General features: G+C 40.4%; 1 protein-coding gene and 1 long non-coding RNA gene across 4 annotated transcripts in view; one reads left to right on the forward strand and one right to left on the reverse strand.

Moving 5' to 3' along the window:
* Positions 1-9,653: 9,653 nt before the first annotated feature.
* The window catches only part of ADCY7 (adenylate cyclase 7), a 58,888-nt gene continuing 45,676 nt past the window's right edge, over positions 9,654-22,865 (forward strand). Inside the window, exons 1-2 of one of the 3 annotated variants that reach the window (XM_068202669.1) lie at positions 14,802-14,984; positions 15,399-15,585. The gene's annotated coding sequence lies outside the window, so the exon portion shown is untranslated. Of the gene's footprint in view, positions 9,755-14,801; positions 14,985-15,398; positions 15,586-22,865 lie in introns of those variants that run through there. The other 2 variants (XM_068202673.1, XM_068202670.1) reach the window with 2 other exon arrangements.
* Positions 21,611-22,830, reverse strand: LOC137480965 (uncharacterized). The gene is made up of 2 exons (XR_011003216.1): positions 22,748-22,830; positions 21,611-22,514 (listed from the first exon to the last, which is right to left on the reverse strand). It is a non-coding gene; the product is annotated as an uncharacterized lncRNA (long non-coding RNA).

The following is a 22,865-nucleotide window of genomic DNA, read 5'->3' on the forward strand; positions in this document are numbered from 1 at the left end:
CTAAATCTTTAGAAAATAATTGTAGTCCAGTGGCTGGTGACAACTTTTTTAATGTACTTTCAAAATGGACCTTTTCCATTTTATGTCTGGAATCATCATGATTATATCCTAAATATAATGTGAGCAGGTGGTTAGAAAATAGTCTTACCTGGAAAATATATTGTAAATAAATGCAGCCAGCCATTTGACATCTTGATGGATGTTAAAACTCATGATAGATCTTAAATCAGAATGTTTGACTCTTAACTTCATTTCCTAAAGAGTAAAAGCCATAGGAGATAAAGTGTATAATTACTCAAGAAGGAAGTATATTTACCTATTTAGAGGTTGTAACCAAAAATAGTTATTCCAGCTACTGTTAAAGGGCAAAAAGTAATTATTCTGCTGATTCCTAGAACTTGATTCTTTTGCTTAACAATGCAAAATATTTTTCTAAGACTCAAGTTTAATATGTCTTAAAACTGTTGGTCTTGAAAGTGCAGATTTTGAGAGCTTTATATTCTACCTAATCTGTAGTGGCTTCAACAGTTTTCCTCAAAAATGTTTTCTCGGTGCAGTGACCTAAATGTGTGTCTTGACTGTATTTCCACAAGTTATTTACTAGCAGTTCTAACAGATACATTATTCATGATTTCATCTACAGGTTGAAAACAGCTTTGCTGTTCTCATGGTGCTTAATTTCTTCATGGTTGCAGATTTTCCTGTGCCAAAGTACTCTTAGGCTCTTCCCCATAGTCATTTGCTCTGAAGTCTAATGAACTAACCTTCAAAGTTGATTGTTAGGATGTTTGAGATGATCCCAGGGAAAGAAATATCCAACACCAAGAATCCTTTGCAAGTTACTTAACGTCCTGACTAACACAGGAATTAAAATTGAAATGGCTTTATTGTTACAAGCCCAAAGTTTCTGTCAAATGCCTGCTTGAAAAGAAAATAGAAGGGAAAGAGGCAGAAGGTGGCTGTTACTTGGGCATGGTAGTGCTAGATCAAATTAATGTGCATTTCAGATAACTCTAAAATTTAGACCAGTTATTTTTTAAAAGCTTTAATTCTTTGTGTACTTAGTGGTTGGCCCACCATGATCATTTTATTAATCTGTGAACTGCAAAAACTTGTAAGAGAGAAGTGTGGTGCCTTTGTTGGGCATCTTGGCCGTGCTGTTCAATGGGCCTTTCTCTTGGCAATAGCCAGCTCAGAGGTGGCCTGTTCCCATTTGCTTCTTCCTGTAGCAGTGCAGGATATGGATGAAACTGGGCAAGAAAAAGAATGAGAATTTTATTTTGCTGTAAGTTAATTGTTGAAAGCTGATGGGATCCTGAATATCATTTAAGTATTCCTATAAGTAGGGGAAGATGAAAAATCTTGGGTATCCTCTGCATAAAAGCCATTTGGAGGAATGCCATCTTTCTGCTTCCCAGATGTATGGAAGCGAGGTGCTGTGGGGATTCTGGAGGGTCCCTTTGCTCAGGCCTTGCCTGGGGGATACCAAATGACCTCAGCGGTGAACCTCTTGAAGGTGTCTGCTCTGTAGCAGGCATAGCTCTTGGCATTTGAAACTTGCTGCATTGAGTTTCCTAATCCTTTTTCAACTCCGAGCCCACCCTTTGTTTTTTGGAGCTAAATGTGATATTTATCAAATGCTGTCCAACAGGTTATGGTGAAGCACAAAGGGAATGCAGATTTTAGTGCTTTAAGCAGGGTTTTTCCTGCTGCTACAGCAGCTCTTTAAAGGAAAATAGACCAAAAACCCTTTGACTGAGCAGGCTGAAGTAGGAATATGTCCCCTTAGCCCTCACATATCCCTATTTAAAGCTAAATAGCTTTTTTCTGTGTAAATTATTTGACAATCTAATGTTGGGATGTGAGTCTTATTTTTTTAGTCCTTCTGTATAATGAAGTCCTACTTTCCCATAGTGCAAAACTCTGCCAGAAAAAAACACTTGACTGTAGCAAGAGCTGGCTTGTAAAGAATGCATTTGTGCGGTGGTAGAGAAATCTGAGGAACCATGAGTGCAGATTTGGTGAGTGCTTTGCTTGTTTAAAATAAATAAAATGCTCTTGTGTGGGTATATAAAAAGACCTTTGCTTCTGTATGAAGCAATGTTTGACTCTTGAGCTTAAAGATCATTAAGCAATCAAATGCTTCTGAATAGCTTCTAGTGAAACTAATCTGCACTCTCGGCTGCATTTTCTCAGGTCTAAAGTTCATTTGTTGTGCTGGATTTGGTGACAGCGAAATCTGAAAATAATCCTGGTTCAAATTGCTCGTTCATGCTGCCTGGCAATGTAACACAAAAATATCTGTTCTGAACTTAAAGCTCCCATCTTAAAAAAAACCCCAAATCCCCAAACAAATACATCTTCCTGATCTGTACACAACATATTATTGCACCAGGAGTGTGAAGAAATATTTTTCTTTAAAAATAACATGATGTGGTTTAGGTGAAATGCGCATTAATGGTTGCTGTTTGCATTTCCCTCCGCCTGTGACCTATTTCCAAACAGGACTGTTGTTCATTCTTAAAATAAATAGGAGACTGATTAAGGCTGGGTTGGGGTTTTGTCCCTCTTCACTAAAGTGGATCTTTAAGCTCCTTTGTGGTTGCCTGGTAATCAGTAACTATGAAATGACATTCTCCGTCAGAAAAATCAATGGCTAACCCAACAGCAGGTAGAAATCTTTGATACTGTCTGCCTTCAATGCATGTTTGCTTTTCCTTTTCAGAATTTTTCACGGTGCGTGGGAGGAATAACTTATAAAATAATGTACTTATTTCTATAAGATTCTTTTCATCCCAAGTGTCATACTAACCCGATGTTATGATACCACCTTTTATCCATCAAGATAATGTCATAAAGCATGATTGCTGACAATTTCAAGTATGTCTGGCCTGCAGTGAGTGCCACCTACTGAATCACTTCTGTGCAGTGTTTAAGCCACCAACTTCAGCTACAGAAGGTAGTTTGAAGGCTTTGGCTTTATAATGTTTTTTGAATGCAGACAGTAGCATCTTGGGGTAGTGGTAGCTACCCACAGAATCCCACTAATGTAAGGGTAGAACTGAGAAAACTGAAAATTGTTGCAAAAAAATACTGGCACAATGTTAGTAGGGTGGAAAGCCAAGGGGGTAAGAGCAATACTGGCTCCAGGGAAGAGGCTGCCCTGGCTTTTTCTGTTGTGCACAGGGGCAGAGACCACACTGCCCTGGACCTGCTCTGCTACACCACGTGCTTTGTACCAAGTCAGCTCTTCTGAGCTCTTCTGACCATCACACGATGGTCTGTCAGAAGCAGAACAAACTTCTTTGAGAGTACAGGCAAATACAGATGCTGGGAATCTGGAAGCTGAGGCATTAATGTGAAAAAGAATGAATCCAACCTTTGCAGTTACAAAGAGCACTGGTCTGGTAATTTTACCTAGCATGGACAGTCTGATATTTAAAAAAACAAACCAAAACAACACCTAAATCTTCAAATGCATTACTGCACTTTATTTCTACTGAATAAAGTGATATTTTATGTTATAATTTTAGAAGAGTATTTTTAAAGTAAAAGCTATGGAAAACAATAACAAGTCATTAAATAATGCAGTTCTATGTTTCTGTATTATTTAATTATTTTGATAATTATCACACTTAGACACAAAAAACTTGTCCACAAAATCCCAGTAGTTGTGAACTATTAATTACTGTCTTTGTACATTTGTGAAAGCCTTAATATTCTGGTGCTGTTTAGTGAGGGAAAACTATAATAGACAATTGTGATGAGCCGGTGAAACACTAAAAGGACATAAATTAGGACTGATGTTTATTTTTCAAATGTCATTATGGGAAAGTTATTTATTTTCATTTCTTTTTTAGTGTCTTCATCAGTGTCTCAGTTTTTACAGGCTGTTCCTACCGTTGTGCCTCATGTGGCCTGCGCAGCACATCTGTCCTGCATCCCAAACTGGCTGCTGGCCTCGCTTGAGATTAACTTTTATGAGCTGCATGGATCCTTTTTAAATAACAAAGAGTATCCATTTTTGATACAGTCCTGTTAGAAGCTAACCAGATTTTTTCCCCACTTCAGTATTTTATCCACATTGAAAAAATTTACTGTAATGCCAGTACAACCAACTATCATGTGGACATGCTAAAGCACCAGGCAGTCCTTACCTCATTAAATTAATCACTGCCCAGCTGATTTCAGTTAATAATGTGTTGTACTGAAAACAAATGTAGTGAAGATGCAGTATGAACATACTTTTAATGTTGCTATAACAATAAATTGTAAGATTTTATTGCAAAGGAGAGAAACCTTTGCTGTTGGAAATTTGAGGTTACTCTTCTGCCTTACTCTAAGAATTACCACAGCCTGGTTTTGTTGAATTTAAGGGGAGATCTTCCACTGATTTCACTGATAGCAAGCAGGACTCTGCGATGTCAGGATAGTAAGAAAGTAAAGTATTTTCCACCTTAGTCCCTCTCGGTTTTGGGACAGTTATTATATTGGTTTGTTTGAAAATACCAACTACTCAGAGGAAAACATGCTCTCTTTCTCAGCATAGAGGAAAATAAAGGGAGGGTTATGTTTTTGCTTTCTTTCTCTCTTTTAAAATCCCCATTGTGATCTAAAGAAACTAATCTTCAAGAAGTAAGCTACTTCTGAAAGCTCAGTGAGATAATATGAAAGGCTACATCCTCAGGTAATAGAAATAATTTTTACTTCATTGGTTTCACTATAATAGGGCTACATTGATTTAATCAGATAAAGTTTGTCCACACACTTTTAAAATTGATTTGTAACAGGGTTAGGTGGGTTTTGGTTTGTTGTTGGCTTTTTTTTTTTTTTTTTTGGTAAATCCATGTTTCCTAATGGATTCTTTTAGAACTTTGTGTTCTACAATTGTATTCCAATTTACGTAAGAGGATTTTCTCCTAATAATATGTATGGTTCATTTGTTCCTTACTGATTTTTCCAAAGTATTCTTCTTTTCTTTCCAGTATGGAAGTTATACTAATGCAGCTTACTAATGTAAGATACTGAAAGTGCAAATTGAAAACAGTTAGCTAAATAGTTTTATCATCTACTGTGAGCATAAAATGATCTGTTCTTTTCTGTGTTCTTTCAATCAATAACATAATAACATCTTCCATTTTGTGACAAGCTCCACCTGCAGCGTTAGGGCCCCTAATAGGGAAATGGCCTTCTTTTCATTTATTTTCCTTTCTTGTGTGACTTACCAATTAATAAAAATAGTGACTCCTCAATAAAGACCATCTAACAGTTTTCTAGGAAGCTACCGATCGGGTCCTCTGTCATTGTTGAGAGTAATTAAATTTCTAGAAGAAAATGTTCCATTTTATTACAGGTCAGCTTGAGTATACAGAAAGATTTAAAGCCCAGGCAGATCTATAGCCCTTGGTTCAGAACAAATCACACCTGCAAGTCAGGTAAAAATGTTTAAGCAATTAACCAGGCACTGATTTTTCAAGGAATAATCAATTTTCTTGTTATGGAGCTAGAATCTTAAGCATGAACCAGAGAGGAGATGCAGGTGGTTTTTTTTGTTGTTAATCCAAGAATTCAAACAAAACTTCCTAGCTCAGGTTCTGGAGCTGCAAGTGGTGGGATTTGTATTGTTAAGTCCTTCACTTACTCTAGGAAACTCTGCATAAGCTCCTCAGTCACACACTTTTTTGCACTCTTGGTAACTTCCCTAATTATCATTTCCCAGTGCTGTGAGCTTGAAGTTTTCTTTGGAGTCTTTCTTTGTTGTCCCACTAACTTTAATGAAGGCTGGAGTGCTAGAAAGCATGATTGTCTTTCCAAGTCAGCCAAGAGTCTTTGACAACTTTAAAACAAATAACAAGAGACCTGAATAGCTTTTCATGTCCCCAAAGAAACATGTATGACATCTATTGCTCTGTTTAGAGAAAGCAGCAAATTATTCCCCAATGTTTGGTCAATTGATCCAAAAGCCAAAAATGCAACCCATGTAACAGCAGTGAAACTCTGCCTTCTCTTTGGTGAGATGCTCATGCATTTGGTGAGTGAGATGCTCATGCATTTAGCAGCATAAACCTAAGGATCTTCAGCAAGTAATTCTAATATTGCCCTGAAAATAAGGGTGATAGCAATGTAGCAGCTCAAAATAATGTCTTACTACATCCTTCCTAAGCATATTGTGTCAAGCAGGTTGGGATTGTTCTATTATTAGATATCTTTACAGGAAATAGCAAATAATTTACTCAAGTTGTTTGTCTCATTCTCTAAATTGATCAGTGGCCAAAGAGAGTGGAGTGTGTGCGGATGCACACTGGTAAATACATGCTAAATCTCATCCAAAACAAACAAACAAACAATATTCTAATAAATACTTCCTACTGTAGAGTTCATTAAAAACATTTCATTTTTGTCTTTCTGAATCAGAATCGTGGAACTAGTGACGAAAAGCAGAAATTGCTGTTGTCTTGGTCTCTGTTTCTGGCTATTTGAGGAACTACAAAAAGGCAGCATGGTAAAGCATGCTACCCTACCCATGCTGTAGTGTTGCAGGACCTCACAGGAATATTTAAAAGGAGTGAATATATTGAAGTCTACCTGCTTTTACAAGTACAACTTTATATAATGTCTAACCCACAAAAAAGTCTGCTCTATATTAATTTTCAAATTTTTTCTAAAGGTTTAAAATAATATTTTCTGAGGTTATAAATATATTTCTGATTTGCTTTTGTCACATATTTATTTGGTCAGCAACCACTCTATGAGTCCTAACTGACTTATTTATGGGAACCACTGAAAATCTGAGTGTTGAAACATTTTGCAAATAAAATTATTTAGAACCAAATGCTGTCATTCTCTTCACTACTATGAATAGTACAAGTGCACACAAACTGAAGGCAGGTTCAACCCATGGTGACTTATTAAAAGAAAAATGTAAACCCCTCACATCAGAATTATATTTGAAGTTTACTATGTTTTTCTATCTCTGCTTCTTTTTAAAATAGTGATCTTTCTCTGTTTCATGATGACTCATGGCCCTGGGTACTGTAGCAATTTACATTGAAGCACACTTCTGAACTGTACAAAACAGGCTCCTGTAATGTTCTATAACTCACTTTGCAGCTACATTTGTTTTAAACTTCCTATCTACAAATAACTTACACAGAAAACTAAAAATTTTGTTTTGTTAGATTTTTATCAGCAAATGCGTTGCATTTTAACAAATCTCTAAAACGATTTATGATATTGTTATCCAGTTCAATCTTGAGGAAGATTAGATTTGTGTGTTTAATACTCTGACTTTATATAATCAATATGTACATATCATTGTAGAGCTGCTGGATATTTTTCTAAGCAAGAGCTTGAAAATAATAATGGCTGCTTGTCTGTTAGGAAAACTTTCAAAAAAGCAAATACAACCCTAGGGATTGCTATATTCAAATTTGGACATTTCAGAAGGACCTCCAATTAAGAGCTAAATATCCACAGTATCTGACATTTACAGCTACCACGTATGCATAGGAAATTTATTTTGGATTAATTTACAAGGGCAAAAAAATAAGGCACTAAAAGCACAGGTGAGGGAGGAGCTGTCACTTTGCTCACCCAGGACAGAACCTTGTGCTTGGGTGGTGGCGTTAGCAGGCTCCCAGCAGTGCCAGCTGCTCTCCAGTGAGGGGTGGTAGCATCTGCTCGTGAGAGCCAGCCTGGCTGTGCCTCGGCTGCTGGCGCTGAGAGAAACCTCAGCAGCGCAAAAGAGAACGGGGGAATCTGTGTGTAACACAGAATCTGTATGTAACACACTGCAGGAGGCAGTGAACTGGATACTCATTTCCATATTTTGGGGTTTTTTTCCTTTTACATACTTTTTTTTTTGCTAAAATTGTTACAGTAATTGCTGATAGTTTAAGAGTAATCTGCACAACAGTGTACATAAAGCACTTGGAGCTCCTGCCATTAAAAAACCCCTACAACGTCAATCGTGTTGAATCATGCGGGAATTTTAGATCTTACTCTGGGATAGCAAATACTTTTTGTGGGTATACAGAAATGATGTTAAGCAATCTGTGTACTCGGAAGGTCCACTAAATTCTGATGAAGTGATAAATTAAGTCCATCTGTTCTGAAATGACTCCATTTATGATCTCAGCAGAACAGTGTCTTTTTCCATTTCCTGCAGTTTTAAAAATCTTATTATCTAATCCAACTTCCAGTGAAGACAATTCTTTTTAACAATCATTTAACTGGAAGATCCTTCTCCTTTCCACTAAGAAATGGTCTGAACAGCCTGTGCAATGCTTCCATCTGAATGCTCTTCAAATTTCCGAGTGCTTTTGGACACTAGGTCCAAAATAGGAACGGGAAGACCAAGGTATGATTAGGTACCTTGCCCAAGACTGCACATAGAAGTGTTGCAGGGCAGGGTTCAGAGGAGCAGAGTCCAGATGTCTTGCTGCACAGTCCTGTGCCGCAGGTACGTAACCACTTCTCTAGCTGTATTCCTTATCTATTGTCTCACACAGCTGAAACTGGATTTAAATTCCTTCCCAAAATTCAGCCTGAAATCATCCTAATAGCTGGGCAGTGTCAGACAACACAGCCTTTCCTATTTACCCAGCAATGTTGGAACAGGAGCTTAGAGAGTCACAGAAAGCTGTCGTGCTTGTGGTGTGTGCACTGAGCTGCTGCTCCCTCCACGAGTCAACTGCAGCACATCACTCGGGCCTGCGGAGAGGGGAAAGCACCAGCTGGCTGGCAGGGTACAAATACAAGCTGTATTTAGTTACTAAGGTATTACTGCAGTCATGGTACGTCCGTGGATGACTAACACGCAGCTGTAGCTGCAGGTAGCCAGGCACACACCTGCCTGCCATGGGCTGTGTGCGGTTGCCAATGACTAACAGCTCACCAGATAAGCTTAATCCAAAAATCCAAGGAAATCAGCCTTTCTTTCTGCTGCCTCCAGTGAGCTTTGCTTTGGACTTGACGTGTGGTAGAGCCAGGCTCCGTCTGAATTAGTGGCCATATGTTCGAGGCTTGATGCTGTGGGGAATCACTGGCAGCCCGGTGAGACTGCCAGGGAACAATCTGGGGGGCCCAGAGGAGCAATGGGAGCCCGGTGCTGTGGGACGGCACGGACAGGTCCCTCAGGTGCAGCCTGGTTCCCGGGTGCCGCCGGCCTGTGACGGGTGGGGAGCCCTGCCAGAACCACCACAGCAGTGGCCAGATGTAAAATACTGGCTGTAAACTTTTGTATTTTTCAGAGTCCTGGGCAGAATTTTGTTTCCACCGCTGTACATCGTGAACGCTTATGGGGGGACACACGGACCCCCGAGCCGTGCGGGACGGGGTGCTGCAGACCCGGAGCGGGCAGAACTGAGGGGGGAGCCCCTGAGGATGCGGGGGAGCCCCTGAGGATGGGAGGGAGCCCCTGAGGATGCGGGGGAGCCCCTGAGGATGGGAGGGAGCCCCTGAGGATGGGAGGGAGCCCCTGAGGATGCGGGGGAGCCCCTGAGGATGGGAGGGAGCCCCTCGGGCCATCCCCCGGCGGTGCCGGCGGCGCTCCCGGCGCGGGAGGAGAAGGCAGAGGCAGGAGGGGCGATGCCGCCGCGGTCCCGCCCTCGCCGTGCCGGGGAGGCTCCGCGGGCCCCAGAGACACCTCGGGCGGCGGCAGCAGGAGGAGGAGGAGGAGGAAGAAGAGCAGAGCCCGGTCCCAGCCCCAGCCCCGGCCCCGACCCGCTGCCTGCTGCTCCTCCGCCGGCCGCAGGTGAGACCGCCCCCGGGAGTGAGGGCTCGGGGGTCGCTGCGCGGACCGCGACAGGAGGAGTCGGAGGCTCGATAGGTTTCCTGTGTAATGGTTATTTACTACCTCGTATGACATCACTTGGGGCACTTGGGAACAGCGAACAAATGTTCAGATGCATAAACGTTTTTTCCAAGTTTTTTTCGCTCAGAAAAGGCGGATTTGGTAAAGCTGCGAGGCCTGAGTATTGGCACATGAATGGAGAAGTTAGGGGGGTGTCTTTTGCGCTCAAAAGCCGACTTGTTTTTAGTAGAGAGTATTTCAGATCCTTTTTGGACTGCACTTTTTTAACACAATAGGGCTTTAAACTGCTGAAGGAGGTACTTAAATACCTCTGCTTGAAATATCAGCAGAAGTTTGGTTTGTGTCTTGTTTTGCTGCTCAATAGGTAAGTTATTTCTACTCTCCGTGGGACGTGTTATGGCATTTTTATAACAATTGTTAATAAAGGGGTTAAAACACTTTAAAACATGTAGTACAGCGTTGGATCGCTGTTGCTGGGATGTGATGTTGGCCAGCGGCAGGTGAAGGATATCCTGGGACAGGGACATGTCATCACCAGCGACCCAGGACTATGCTCAAGTCTGTTGAGCCTGAGACCTCTGTCATAAGCAGGAAGGATGTGGTCAGCACAAGTGCTGAGAACTGGGCAGAGACACTTTGAAACCCTTTTAGGACACGCAAAGTAAATATGCAGTGTAATGTTTGAATTTGGTTCAGCACAGAAGTCTGTTTTTCTCCTGTCAGATGTGTTGTATTTTATTTGTATTACTGAGAGCCTGACACGCTTGGTTGTGGCCCAAGACCATGCTGTGATAAGTGCTATGCAAATATAAGGTGGCGAAAATCCACACAAATGTACCTAAAAACTTTGGATTTGATTCTCATAATTCTCAAAAATTATGAGATTTATTATAGGAAATAAAGCTTCTAGGCACTGCAATATGAAAATTTCTTCATAGTGGGAAATAGGCTGTAAATGTACCTGCATTAGTGACCTTACTGTTTTTGGCCGAAATTCATGATGGAGGAGTTCGAGGGGTGGTGATTTTTTTTTTCTTTTTTTTTTTTTTTTTTTTTTTTAATAGAAAAGAGTGACATGGAAACTTCTAAAAGGAACTCATCACAAAAAAAAAAAAAAAAAAAAAAAAAAACTAGGTGAACTTGTTCACTTGATGTCTTTATGTCTAAAAAGGAAAATTACTATAAAGAAATTCTGTAGCTATTATAGATTTTTGAAGACTAATAACAATAATTTTCAATACTATTTTTAATACTGCAGGATTCCAGGAGAGCAAGAGAAAAACTCCAGGAGGGTTTAATGCTTGTGTCCAGGTCAAAAGTAAATAATTTTTTTGTGTGTTTAGATATCCTGATCTTTCAAATGCTTAAATCCTGAAGGAAATCTGAAAGGATTTTTATGGTCCCCGGTAGGTGGAAAAAGAATGTGTTGAGGTGTATTTGCCAAAGTCACCACACCTTGCCAGTTTCCCCTATCCAGAAGCGTGGAACAGAAACTGAGGGGTATGTGGAATACCTCTCCCAAAACAGTAAGCCAGTACGAATTTCTAATGGCCATTATGGCATGGTAGTTTTGCTTCCAGAAGCCAGTAGTAACAGCAATTAGGGTCATTGGGGGTTCTTGTAAAGCAGCCATTAAACTTCTTAAATTTTTCTTAATGAAGCTAATGTCAATGCCGTTAAGAGTAAACAAGGGAGAGACTTCATTCCCTGATGTATGTGGGCATTTATGTCCTCACGGCTTGTGCTGAGTGAAAGAGCAGGTGCTGGCACAGAGCTAATTAGTTTAAGGTGTAAGCCTAGGGATGATGATCACTGTTTCATGTCAAGGTGGGTGTTTGTGTAATTGCCAATTGCTCTTCGATTAAAAAATAGAAAAAGACAGTATTCCCCATGGAATTATAATAAAATCTCTAAACTGTAATCTTAGATTTATTCTTGTGTTACACCTTTGACATGGGTTTAACGTTACAGAATTTATCAAAATTACTTGTTCCTATTTTAACTTATTGTGAAGTCTGTAAAATAGAGAGTGAAATGCTTCACCCAGTTATTGTTCCCTCAGTCTTACAGTTTGTGCTGAAGCTACGTTTTATCTTTCTGAAAAAGGATCCAGACTACTTGGATTTGTTCCAGATTAATACAATGCACTCAGCATCTGCAAAGCTTCTGTATTGCAAGTGTCATTTGGGATTTTTCTGTACAGAAATACCTACCCTTTTTGTGTAAATCGGGGAGTGCTTTACTGTCCTCGGAAGTCCGGCTGGGGCTGAGGTGTGCCGAGCAGCGGTGGGTGTGCGGTGGTGCCACGGGCGGCTCGGTGGCACTGGGGAGCCGCTGGCCCTCGCTGCCCCCCGCTCTCCGCCACAAACAGCTGAGCTCACAAGCAGCTCCAAAGCGTTACAGACCTTCCTAACACCACCAAGGCTCTTCAGGTGAAAGCCGGGACCTGCTTGAGCCGAAGCGCTCGCTCTCCTCCCCTAGTAAAACCCGGTCAATATTCAAATTGTGAAGTGCAGGGTCTAAAACGCCGTTTGAGGAGTTAACCGGTTCTTTCAAAGGCTGAATACCTTATATAAGGAGGGAGATAATCTGTTAAACTAGCATCTGCAAAGTTTCAAGATGATTGTCTTCTAAACTGACAGGACGTTACAGTGTGAAATAGTTTGTAAGCACTGTGCACTCAGATCATCTTGTATTACAATAAGGAAGTGCAACTCCTTCCTCAGGCTGTTACAGCAGACTTCACCAGGAGTCCGTCCTGTGTTTGAAAAAAACAAAAGAGTTTCATAGTTTTACATTCTGAGGATGGTAAAGATATCGATCTTGGATTTCCTCCTACTCTTACAAAGCCAGAACATTTTCATCTGGAAAAAAATGCTGCCTTAAAAAAAATAGGAGTTTTGCAACACTCTTATCTCATAATAAAAATCATTATCATTGTTATCACCAGAGACATGGAAATCGCTTTTAATAACTGTTGTTTGTCTTTCACCTCTAACACCATCCTATCTTCCTGAGGCTCCTCAAATAGGATCCAGGCTGTGTCTTGTGGTGCTGAGCAGCAGGGTAGTCCATATATGCAGGCAGGGGGACAAGCCTTACACTGGATCTTTCCTTTGGATGTGTTTTTCGTTGCTTAATAATAATATATGATGGCATAAATATGCTGAAATGATATTTCCTGCACACCATGTGGAGGTCGCTACTGCTGAACGTTACCTCTTCAGCTAATAAGATTTAGGGTGTAAAAGGTGGAATGATTCTGCCTAGGTTACTCAAAGATAAACAGCAGGATTTAAATAGAACCTGGGACTACTGATCCTTTTCCAGCCAAAGCTTTGCTTTACCTCAGTACCTTGGAATTATGACATGTGTCAAAATGTGCCCTTCAAACGGCTTTGTTTTGTGTGGTCTCTTTTCAGTAGCACTTTTATAAAAAATAAACAAACCTTCCCCTCTGTAGCAGCCAAGCTGCTGCTTTGATTTCTCCAGCACAGGCCCTGCAGTTCAGAGGCTTCAGGTCTGGTGCTTTAAAGAAGAAACAAAGTCGAAGCTGGCTCTCCTGTGACAGCAGGGCTGTATGCACAGCTTTTCCTAAGAGCTTCCTTCACAGCTAATGGCCAAAACGTTCCTCTCTTAACAGCTGTTCTGTAATCCTCTTTTCAGCATTAAAAGTGGATTCTGGTCTGTAATTAGAGGGAAGGAACCAACATGGTGTGTTTAACTTCGGTCTCTGGGCACAGAACTAAAGCGAATAAGCATTGATTCTAGTTAAAAACGAAGTAACAAAGATTACCAAGGCTGCAACTGGTGTAAGTCAGAGAAAGAGGACGCGTTTCTTTGAGCAGAGCTGGCTGTTTCTGGCAGCTTCTCCCTCAGGTGCTCGTGTGTGCTGTGTTCACGCAGTGTCTGTGTGTTTGCTCTGCTCGGGTTGCTGCTGGTGCCTTCTGGCAGAGTGAAGTGCAGGAGGTAAATTTCAGACTCATTCTCCAGTGTCCTGCGTCGCTTAAGGGCAGTGATGGGGCTTTGTCCCATCTTCTCTTCTGTGGAGGCACAGACAAGTACTGTTTGTCATGCAAGTTATCATTCAGCCCACAACAAAAGGAACGTATTTTTTGAGGTGTCCAGCAAGAATAGCAGTATTTTTTTAAATAATGCTGCCTTGTAAATGGCTTGTTATAAAGCCACAAGCTTAATCTCAGAATCAATACAAAAATGCTTTAAAGGGTTTTAATAAAGTTGTCAGGTCTTGAGACTGCATGCTTTATTTCAAGGAAAGAGACAACATAGTAAGTGTTTTATAGGTAGACAAATGTAGAAGTAGTTTGCCTGTGACTGTATAATTTTGGGTTAAGGTTGTTACTTTCACTCCATGAATTTTTGTTATGACTAATAATGGTAAGTTAGCATTTCAGTGAGTTGAATAAAATATTGTAGTAAGATGCTTTTCATTTATAATATAGCCTGAGTTTCAATATTTACTTAATGTCCAGTCTGGGACATTTTCTGCTTTATTTATATAGAAATATACATTCATTCTGGGGGTTCTTTGAAAGAACTAGTTGATGATCAAGCCACCTAGCAGCGACTAATTACTTGAATACTGTTTTCCATCCAAGTAACCAAAATGGTGAGGGAACAAGCGTTCCAGGAGGATGACAGAGCACATGGAAGGGCTGGGCAAGGAGTGCAGCTGAGAAGGAGCTCACAAAGGTGGATTGGCACAGACTGAGCTCACTGAGGTTTATTCAAACTCAGCTGAAAATAATGGAAATGGGTGATAAAGCCCCGATCACTTAAATGCCAGATATTGTTAGCATCTGGCTCAGGTTAACCTGAGCCTATCTGCTGCGGTATTTCAGGCAGGACCTACTTGCTCAAACAAGTTCAGACTTAGGCTGTGGGGAAAAGCCCAGATTGGGTCAACTTGGGAGAGGGTGAGCTTGGTGCTGGAGTTTTTCTGTGTGTCTTTTTTTACTGTTATTGCTACTGAGCACATGTGAGAATAAATTGAAAAAATAAGTTGCAGTAGCAGAAGAGAATTTTGGTTTCAATTTTCTCATTTGAAAGGAAGCTGAGGTACTGCTATCAGAACTTTCTCATTTCCTGACATTCTTTGCCTGACCTGCTGCTCCTCCTTTGCTGGCAGTTTCAGCTATGAAGATGATAGGTATGTAAATGCCAAGGAAACAAACATTTATGAATTTGTGAGAAACATGTTTGTTGCAATAAACAAATATAACAGAAAATGTGTGAAATATATGTCGGCATTACTAATACATTTTAATCAGGAGCTGGGTTTTGAATGGGTTATATGACTTTGAATATGAACACAGAAGTAAGCACACTGAAGGCTGTGATTTTTATGGTGCAGCTAAGTTGGCTCAAGGAGCAGCTGTCACTAAAAGCCAGCAGCACTGTTCACTTTCTGCCCCTGTGTTTCCACCCCGCCCTGAAGTCAGTACTGGTGCTCATCTGACCTGCTGCAGAGATGAATCATGAAGCTAAATGGACAAAAAACACAGTTTTTTTTTCATAGGAGAAGCATTTTTAAGTATGTTTTTTATTTTTTTTTCCTCTGTAGGAACAGAACAACCAGGCTAGAGGAAGTGGCCAGAACATATTGTTGAACTTCTAGAGAGACAGGCAGGGACAATTACCTCCTTGTCAGTGGTGGTTGTACTGTACAATTGGACTCCTGGTTATCCAAGTAGTAAGTTATACTTCTGAAACATTCTGGAAAAGTGACCTGGACTCGGTTTTGGTCAAAGGTATTGCCAGTTGAATTTTTAGCCCAATTTCAGTATTTCTTAAGAGTGAGCTCTGTTTAACTTGTACAGCAGGAAATGAACATAAAAATATTTCACTGTAGTACTTCTTAAAAATCATCTATTTTTTTTGTCAAGTTCCTGAGGAGTATCCTGTTTTGAATTTAGTAGTTTTTAGTTTTTATTTTTAGATTGCTAATTGTAACAATTACAAGTCCCCCACTCCCTCCTCCCTCAGGATGCTGCACTTTTAAAATAAGGCAGAAGATGCTTTGCGGTGCTACAGCAACTGCTGAGTTGATGTATATTGTGATTTGCTTGAGACTGTGCAGTGTTGTTGCACATTGGATAACAACACAAAATTCATATTGGAAGGTACTCAAACCTAGGAGTTGCTCTGAGAAAGTGAGAACTTGATTTGATAACAGTGCTAACACCATGATTAGCTTTCAAAGAAATAGGAAACCCCCAGTGTAGTTACTTGTAGTTTGAGGCAGTTTTTACAGTGCCACAAAAGGCAAAATTCCACACAGGCTGTTTTATTTTTCCCAGTGAGTTGATGTGTTGATTGCTTGCATGTTCAGAGCTCACTTGTGGAGTTGTAGAACATGATTCAGTGACACAGATTGTCAGTCTGAGCAGAACTGCATGTGGGTGTTAATTGCTTTGGTCAGGTGCAGACCAATTATTTAATGATCTTGCTAGATAAAGGAGATTAAATTGCAATTCATGAATAGTATATTGGGAGTATAATGGGGGAAGTTGTAATTTTCAAAATTCTGGACAAATTTAAGCAAGAAGAAAGAGTTGCTCTTTTCTTATATTAACTCTGTATTCCATAACCATTTGTCAAGCATGTTTACACAGTGAATTTGGATGTAGTTGTAGCTGAAGTGGTTTATCAGAATAGCATTAAACACTTGTTTTACGTGTTGAATTAATTTCTGTCCTCCTTTTGTGCAGGCAGCTGTACTTGGAAATAGATTCTTCTGAACTTGCTTTAAACTGCATCGTTCATGGTTAGGCTTTTCCTGGAGCTCTCTGCTGCCAATAAAAATGTAATTATGTAAAGATGCATAAACATCTATTGGTATATATAAAGAAAACTAAAGCATCAGTTCTGGTGGCCACAGAATCCAAAATATTGTGCTTGTTTATTTTTATCTTTCTGAATGGCGGCTTCATCATACTCTGTGTACCAGTATCCCAGACATCATTCTTTGGGCTTGTGCATTTATAAACAGCCAATTTTTTAAGAAGCAGTGGCCAAAAAACCACCTGAACAACCAAACTTTCTACTTGCTGGTAATACTGAAGAGTATTGGTTGTAGAAAGTATGGGAACTCTGGGAACTGGAAAGTCATGAATCACATGTTGCAGTTATTACATGCTATAAAAATGTTCTCATTAGAAACAGAAGGATTTTCAAGAGGCGAAAAAAGTGAGATTGGGAGGAGAAGGAATGATTTCTTTAACTGTGCACTGCCCTCACACAATTGGGATGGGTTGCAGGCAAAGGAGACCTAATTATATTGTATTATTATTGCATCATGATACTGCAGTGGACTTGGGAAGAACTTGCTCTGATCCAGAGTCAGGCTTGGGTTAGTGCCCTTGATTGGAGGGGACTCTGGAGATACCAGAAGGGAGAAGACAGTGTATGTCTTCTGAAACCTGGTGTATTTTCAAAGCACTTCTGAAGGCAGCTGCTTGTCACATTGGAAATCAGGTTATCCAGAAATACTTTTAAATTGCTGTAACCTGAACTGTGCTGTCAGAGCAGTGGCCTGGCAGTGGGCAAGGGGAAATGTGCCAGTTCTGAGCAGAGAGCAACTCCACCGCTCTTTCCAGCCTTGTGGTGGAATTTTAATAAGCTCTCTTTTTGTATGCAGCCTAGTGATGGTATCACCCTGATTTGTGCCTTCTTTGCAAGACACCAGCCAGCTGTATTTGTATCCAGCCCATTTGCAAGTGCTTTTAACACCTCAGGGTTCTGGGTGCTGCCTCTCTGCACCCACTCACTGAGCCTGGACCTTGGGAACAAATGCCCTGGACATTAAAACCAGTTCTAACTCTGTATTTTTAAAGTAAACAAACTTTTCTGGAGTTTCATGAGCTAGAAATACTTAACTCTTGGAGGCATGAGATAGCTGACAGTCACAAAGTCATAGAGCTAGTAGTAAGGGGAATTTTTAAAGTTTTCCAGGTGATGCTAGTGATTACCTGTCAGTGCAGAACAAATCATACAGCATACTGTTTGCCAAATCTTCCTTCTTTGAAGTATTCTTTAGGATTTGGTCAATGCTTCTCAGGGTTCCCATATCCCTGTTCCTATGCTGACACCCCCAGCACAGGCTTTTCTTTGCTCTGTGAGAAGGATCCAAGCAGCCTTTGATTCCTGTTCCCTGTGCTGCTGTGTGACCCTCTGGCCAGTCACAGACCCTCGGGTGGTCTGTTGCATGGTTACTATACAATTTGAGTTCAGACCTGAAAAACTGGTTTTTAAATGCACCAACCACCTGTTCTGCTAAGGAACAGCAGGGCCAGGTGATTGTGGATGATCTTTGTTGGTGTCTTATTCAGCAGAGGAGGCTGAGTGCTGCTCCTTCCTCATTGCAGTGCCAACCAGCCAGTCCTTCTCCTGCCCCCTTGTCACATGAAGGGCTGTTAGTTTGAAGAGCTTTAGTAATGTCCAGGCAAACTTCAGGGATGTGTCAGCTCCTGTGACAGCCAGGAGGAATTTGTGATTACAGAGCAGAGCTGCTTATGATAGCAGAGCTTCCTCACCTCCCAGCAGGGCACACGGGCTGCACAAATGTCTTCTAGCATAAATGTATCTTCTTACACCAGGGAAGCAACATGGTAATTATGGCCACACTCGTTTTTAGGCAATAACCTGAGAGGGTGGCTGCACAAAATATTATACCTTTGTATACTGTTATCCAACATAAAGTAAATATGAGACAAATTATTCTGCTTTTCTTTACAGGAGGCTGTGAGTTTGTACATTGGCAGTTACTATGGGAAATTTTACATGCTATTAATCCTCATGTTTTAATTGATCTGCTGATAATTTTTTTTTGTTTAACTAGGTAGGCAGTTTTCTTTGCCATGGTAGCCTTTAAAAAAGTCTTTGATAATTTGGACAGATAATTTGTAGCACACAAACCGTACTGTGTGCCTTTTTATTGGAAGTAAAACTTGAGTCAGAATGATCTCAAGATGTAGTTTTCTCTAGTTCTAACCTGCTTGGGATGACTGCTTGTATTCCTATTCATTAACTATTCATTAATTGTTTATTCCTTTCTATGTTGCTATATAATTAACAACAGGCAACAGTGAGTTTTTAATAACATGATGGTAACCTGAGGGGACACTGCACCTTCCTTGCAGTATTGCCAAACATAGCTTTTGGTTGTGAATTGTTTACAAAAAGAAAGCCTTTCAGAACTGTATGCTGATTTCTCACTGCTTTTATGAATTTTTATCACCTTTTGGCCTAAGGTGAGTTCTTCTCTACAGTCAAATGCTAAAAACTTTGTTTAAAACACAATTTTGTGATTCAGGATCTACTAAAAAGTCTGACACTAATATTCTGATAAAACACTAATGCTGTGTCAGTGGGCTTAAACATTCTTTTAACATCCTTCCTGTCTTAATGGTGAAGTCAGCAAACTTTTAAACACTTTCTTAGGACCTTTAGTTTTTTACATCTATTTCCTAGTAATTTCAAGCATACTAATTGAAGAAATATATGGTGAAGATTATATGCTCTGTTTCTGGACTTTGGGTTTTGTATTGATTCAGTTGCCTTGGGTTTGTACTGTAGCTTGCTGGTGCAAGAGACTAATTTCAGGCCAGAACTAGACATACTGCCTGCTCAAAGTCAGAGTACTGACACAAAAATCTGCCTTTATTGATGAACTTCCTGGCTGTTCTTTTGTTTGTCTTCTGCCAGAATGAGAATCTGCCTTTTCTTCTTTGGGATTTCTTGACCTGCAGTCTGTGTTCCTTGATGCGTCATTCACTGAATCATCCCTGTTCCTCAGACTGACCTCCTCTTGATCCCTTCTGCAGGGTCATAAAACCAGGGCAAACTGGGAGAATCATTCAAGGGCTCAGAGGAGGAGCCAAGTGCTGCTCCCTGGCTGCAAGGGGGGAGCCCCACTCTGTCTGGTCTGGCCCTGGGGAGGTCACTCACGCATGGCCCTGTCAGCATCCCCTAGCAGTTTATCCAATTTCATCTCAGCCAAAGGAGGAAACGTTAAAGGAAATTGATAAAATCTAACACCACTTAGAAAAATTTATGTGTTACTTACTATATTTGCTGCCACGAATATATTCTTTTGCAAAATCTTAAGTTTTGTTTATTGTGGCTGATTTGAGTCCTTGCTTTATGCTCACAGTACAGATTTATTTCCAGCCACGATGTTGATAAAGCGGACATCTAGTATTCATTGTACCTGTAAAATCTCTCTTATGTGTAGTTTGTTTGATGTGAAGCTTTGATTTCACTTTATTTTACTTCTTTTGTTTCTCATCCTGTCTAGGAAATCAGGATTTCATAAGTCAGTGGTGTGGGTGGGGGAGTTCAGTGAATGTTGGTTTCCATGTTCATCATATTTAGACACAAGCTAGTGTCTAAATAGAAAAACTTGTCTTAATGCTTTCTTAATTTGTGCTTGCCGTCTGCAACTGACAGTGTACAATATGTTTCCCAATGGGACACTTTTTCCTTGTACCCCACTGGTTTTCTTTGAACATCACTTGAACTTCTGCCCATTTCTTGCAGATCTTGCAGTCTCCCACACACTGTTCTTTGAATTCCACCTAAATCTGGGAGCTTGTGTGAAAGACATTGAAAACCTTTTTCTATGCTTGTCACTGAACACCTCCGATGTCTTTTTGTAAAAAAGACTATGTAAAAATGCTGTGGAGCAATTGGTGTTTTGAGACTTAAGTTTTGACTGTTTCCTTATAATTCCAACTTATTTTATCATTTGGGGTTTCTTTGTGCTTATATGTGCTTATATATGCATATAAGTATATTTAGCAAATAGAGATGAAATTATTGGTATAGTTCAGTGTATATGTGCCTGAATAAAGTAATTACTAACAGTCATTTTAAGGAGTGGATTTAAACAAAAATACCTAACAGACATTTTACTTTTTATTCCTTCCTTTCCTTGTTCTAGGTCTGTATGCTTAGGCTCAGCATGGTGATAAAGTAGTAGAAGTTGGGTGTAAACCATTGTTTTATGATTTAAATGAATGTTACAGCATTTTTATGTCTGTGTGTAATACATAGAGTACCTAGAAATGTAGATTTGCCTGTTTTATGCACAGGTAAGGTCACTGAAGGGTTGCATATGACTTATGATTTTCCTTACCCTGAAACACTAGGATGTTAGTTCCTGGATGAAGTGGGCTGACTCAGTGATAAATATGAATATGGGGTTTGTCATATTGTGCATTATATTGTATTTCAGTGGTTTCTGTTTCATTTGTTGAAATTAATTTAAAACCAACAAAAATGAATGAACTGTTAGTGTATGGGGTTTGCATGTGTAAATATTTGTGGATTGTGTTACATCAGAAACACTAAAAATGTAAATGTTAGTCCTTTGCTTTCTCACTGTGAACTCATACATCTTTTGAGGCTGGTAATCAAATGCAAAAATTACTTGGTTTAGAAGTTAGCCTCTGGAAGGTGTGCAAGATAAAAACATTAGAAGCTGCAAATTGGTCACAAATGCTTAACTCCCTTCTGTCTAAAAGAGTGAGATAAACTTTGCAAATAGTTCTTATCTGCAAAGTCCCTTAATTCTTCCTCCCCTATTTCCTGCTCTTGAATACAGATCATTTTGGTGTATATCTCGCCATGTAAAAATTGCAAGTTGGAAGGGAAGAGCATCTTTTTTTTTCCTGTGTGAAATGACTGGATTTTTAGGTAGCAAACTTGAAGTGTGTTTACTGGGGGAAGCATAAACCTGGCAGTCAAAAGATGTGAGTGGTGCTCACAGGGTGATTCTAGCAAGTCTGATTTATTTCTGGCTTTTTCATTCTGTGAAATGTTGATAGAAGTAAGAGTACATGAGGTCTTATTTACTCATCCTGGAAGCTCCCAGACAAAAGTGGAAAATGGTATGGACGTTAACAGTAATTTGGCTGCTGGAAGTTGCCCAAAGTACTGGCAGTGTGTTCTTGCTCTTACTGAAAAATAAAGTAGCAGCTCTTCTTTCTTTCATAAGCGTATTTGTGTTTGGATCCTGCTCAGCAGCCTGTTGTGAAAGTCATCACTTCTAATAGCACCGTGCCCCAGGGACCTCCACAGGGCATTGTCAGGCACAGGACTGACTCAGAGCCGAAATTATTGACGCTGCTCATCTAGAAAAATGATGCAATTACAACTCTCCTCCCCGCTCTGGGAAAGCATATTGGATCTCCTCATTCAGTTTTCAGAGGTGGGGTGAGCCAGTCTGACTCGAGTGAGTCTTCCCTGCTCGCATATATTTATCCATCCCTGTTTTTTACAGTCTTGAATATTTCCTGCAGGTCACAGACTGTGCATAACTGAACTGTTAATGGCTTTTGTCATGTGTTAAAATAGAGAATTTCAGACCACCCTGACTACTTGCCTGGTGCTAAAGGCATTGAGAGGTCTGTTTTCCCCTGGGAAGATGATCTCTTCTGTTCCTGGCTCTTGCCTAGCATCTGTCTGGGCTGTTCCTCAACTTGGGGCACATGTGGGAACACAGTTCCTCCCTCTGATAGATGCAACAACATTTTTAGGTTAAGTAGCACATTCTTGCTGTCACCTCGTTTTTCTGCTCTGCAGCCAACTGCTCTCAGCTGTGCTGGCTGAGCCGCCCTCGAAGCTGCTGTACACCACCACTGATCCTGTCTGCCTCTTGGGCAGAAAGGAACAAAACCTAGAAGAGACAAATGGTTATTTTTGTGTTGATCTGTAGTCCTAGAAACAGTGACATGCACATACTGAAAGAATGATGTGGTAACAAGATAGGAATAAGTGGTGGGGAGGAGGAGATGCTTGTTGTGCAAATATTACTGTAGACACCCCTGTTGTGGAGTCAGAGCCAGGATCTGTGGGTTTATTTCTTTAAAATGAACAGCAAAACTACCTGGTTTTGTTCATTAAACTGACCTAAACTCTGTGTGTAGGGAGGATGGTGATTTATGAACAAGCTGCTGAAGATGTTTGCAGCTGAGCACATCCCAGACACCTCCTGTTCCACACGTGGGCCTCCCCTGTGGTTTGCTGC

The sequence above is a fragment of the Anomalospiza imberbis genome, chromosome 12, assembly GCF_031753505.1.
Source record: "Anomalospiza imberbis isolate Cuckoo-Finch-1a 21T00152 chromosome 12, ASM3175350v1, whole genome shotgun sequence".
Lineage (NCBI taxonomy): Eukaryota > Metazoa > Chordata > Aves > Passeriformes > Viduidae > Anomalospiza > Anomalospiza imberbis.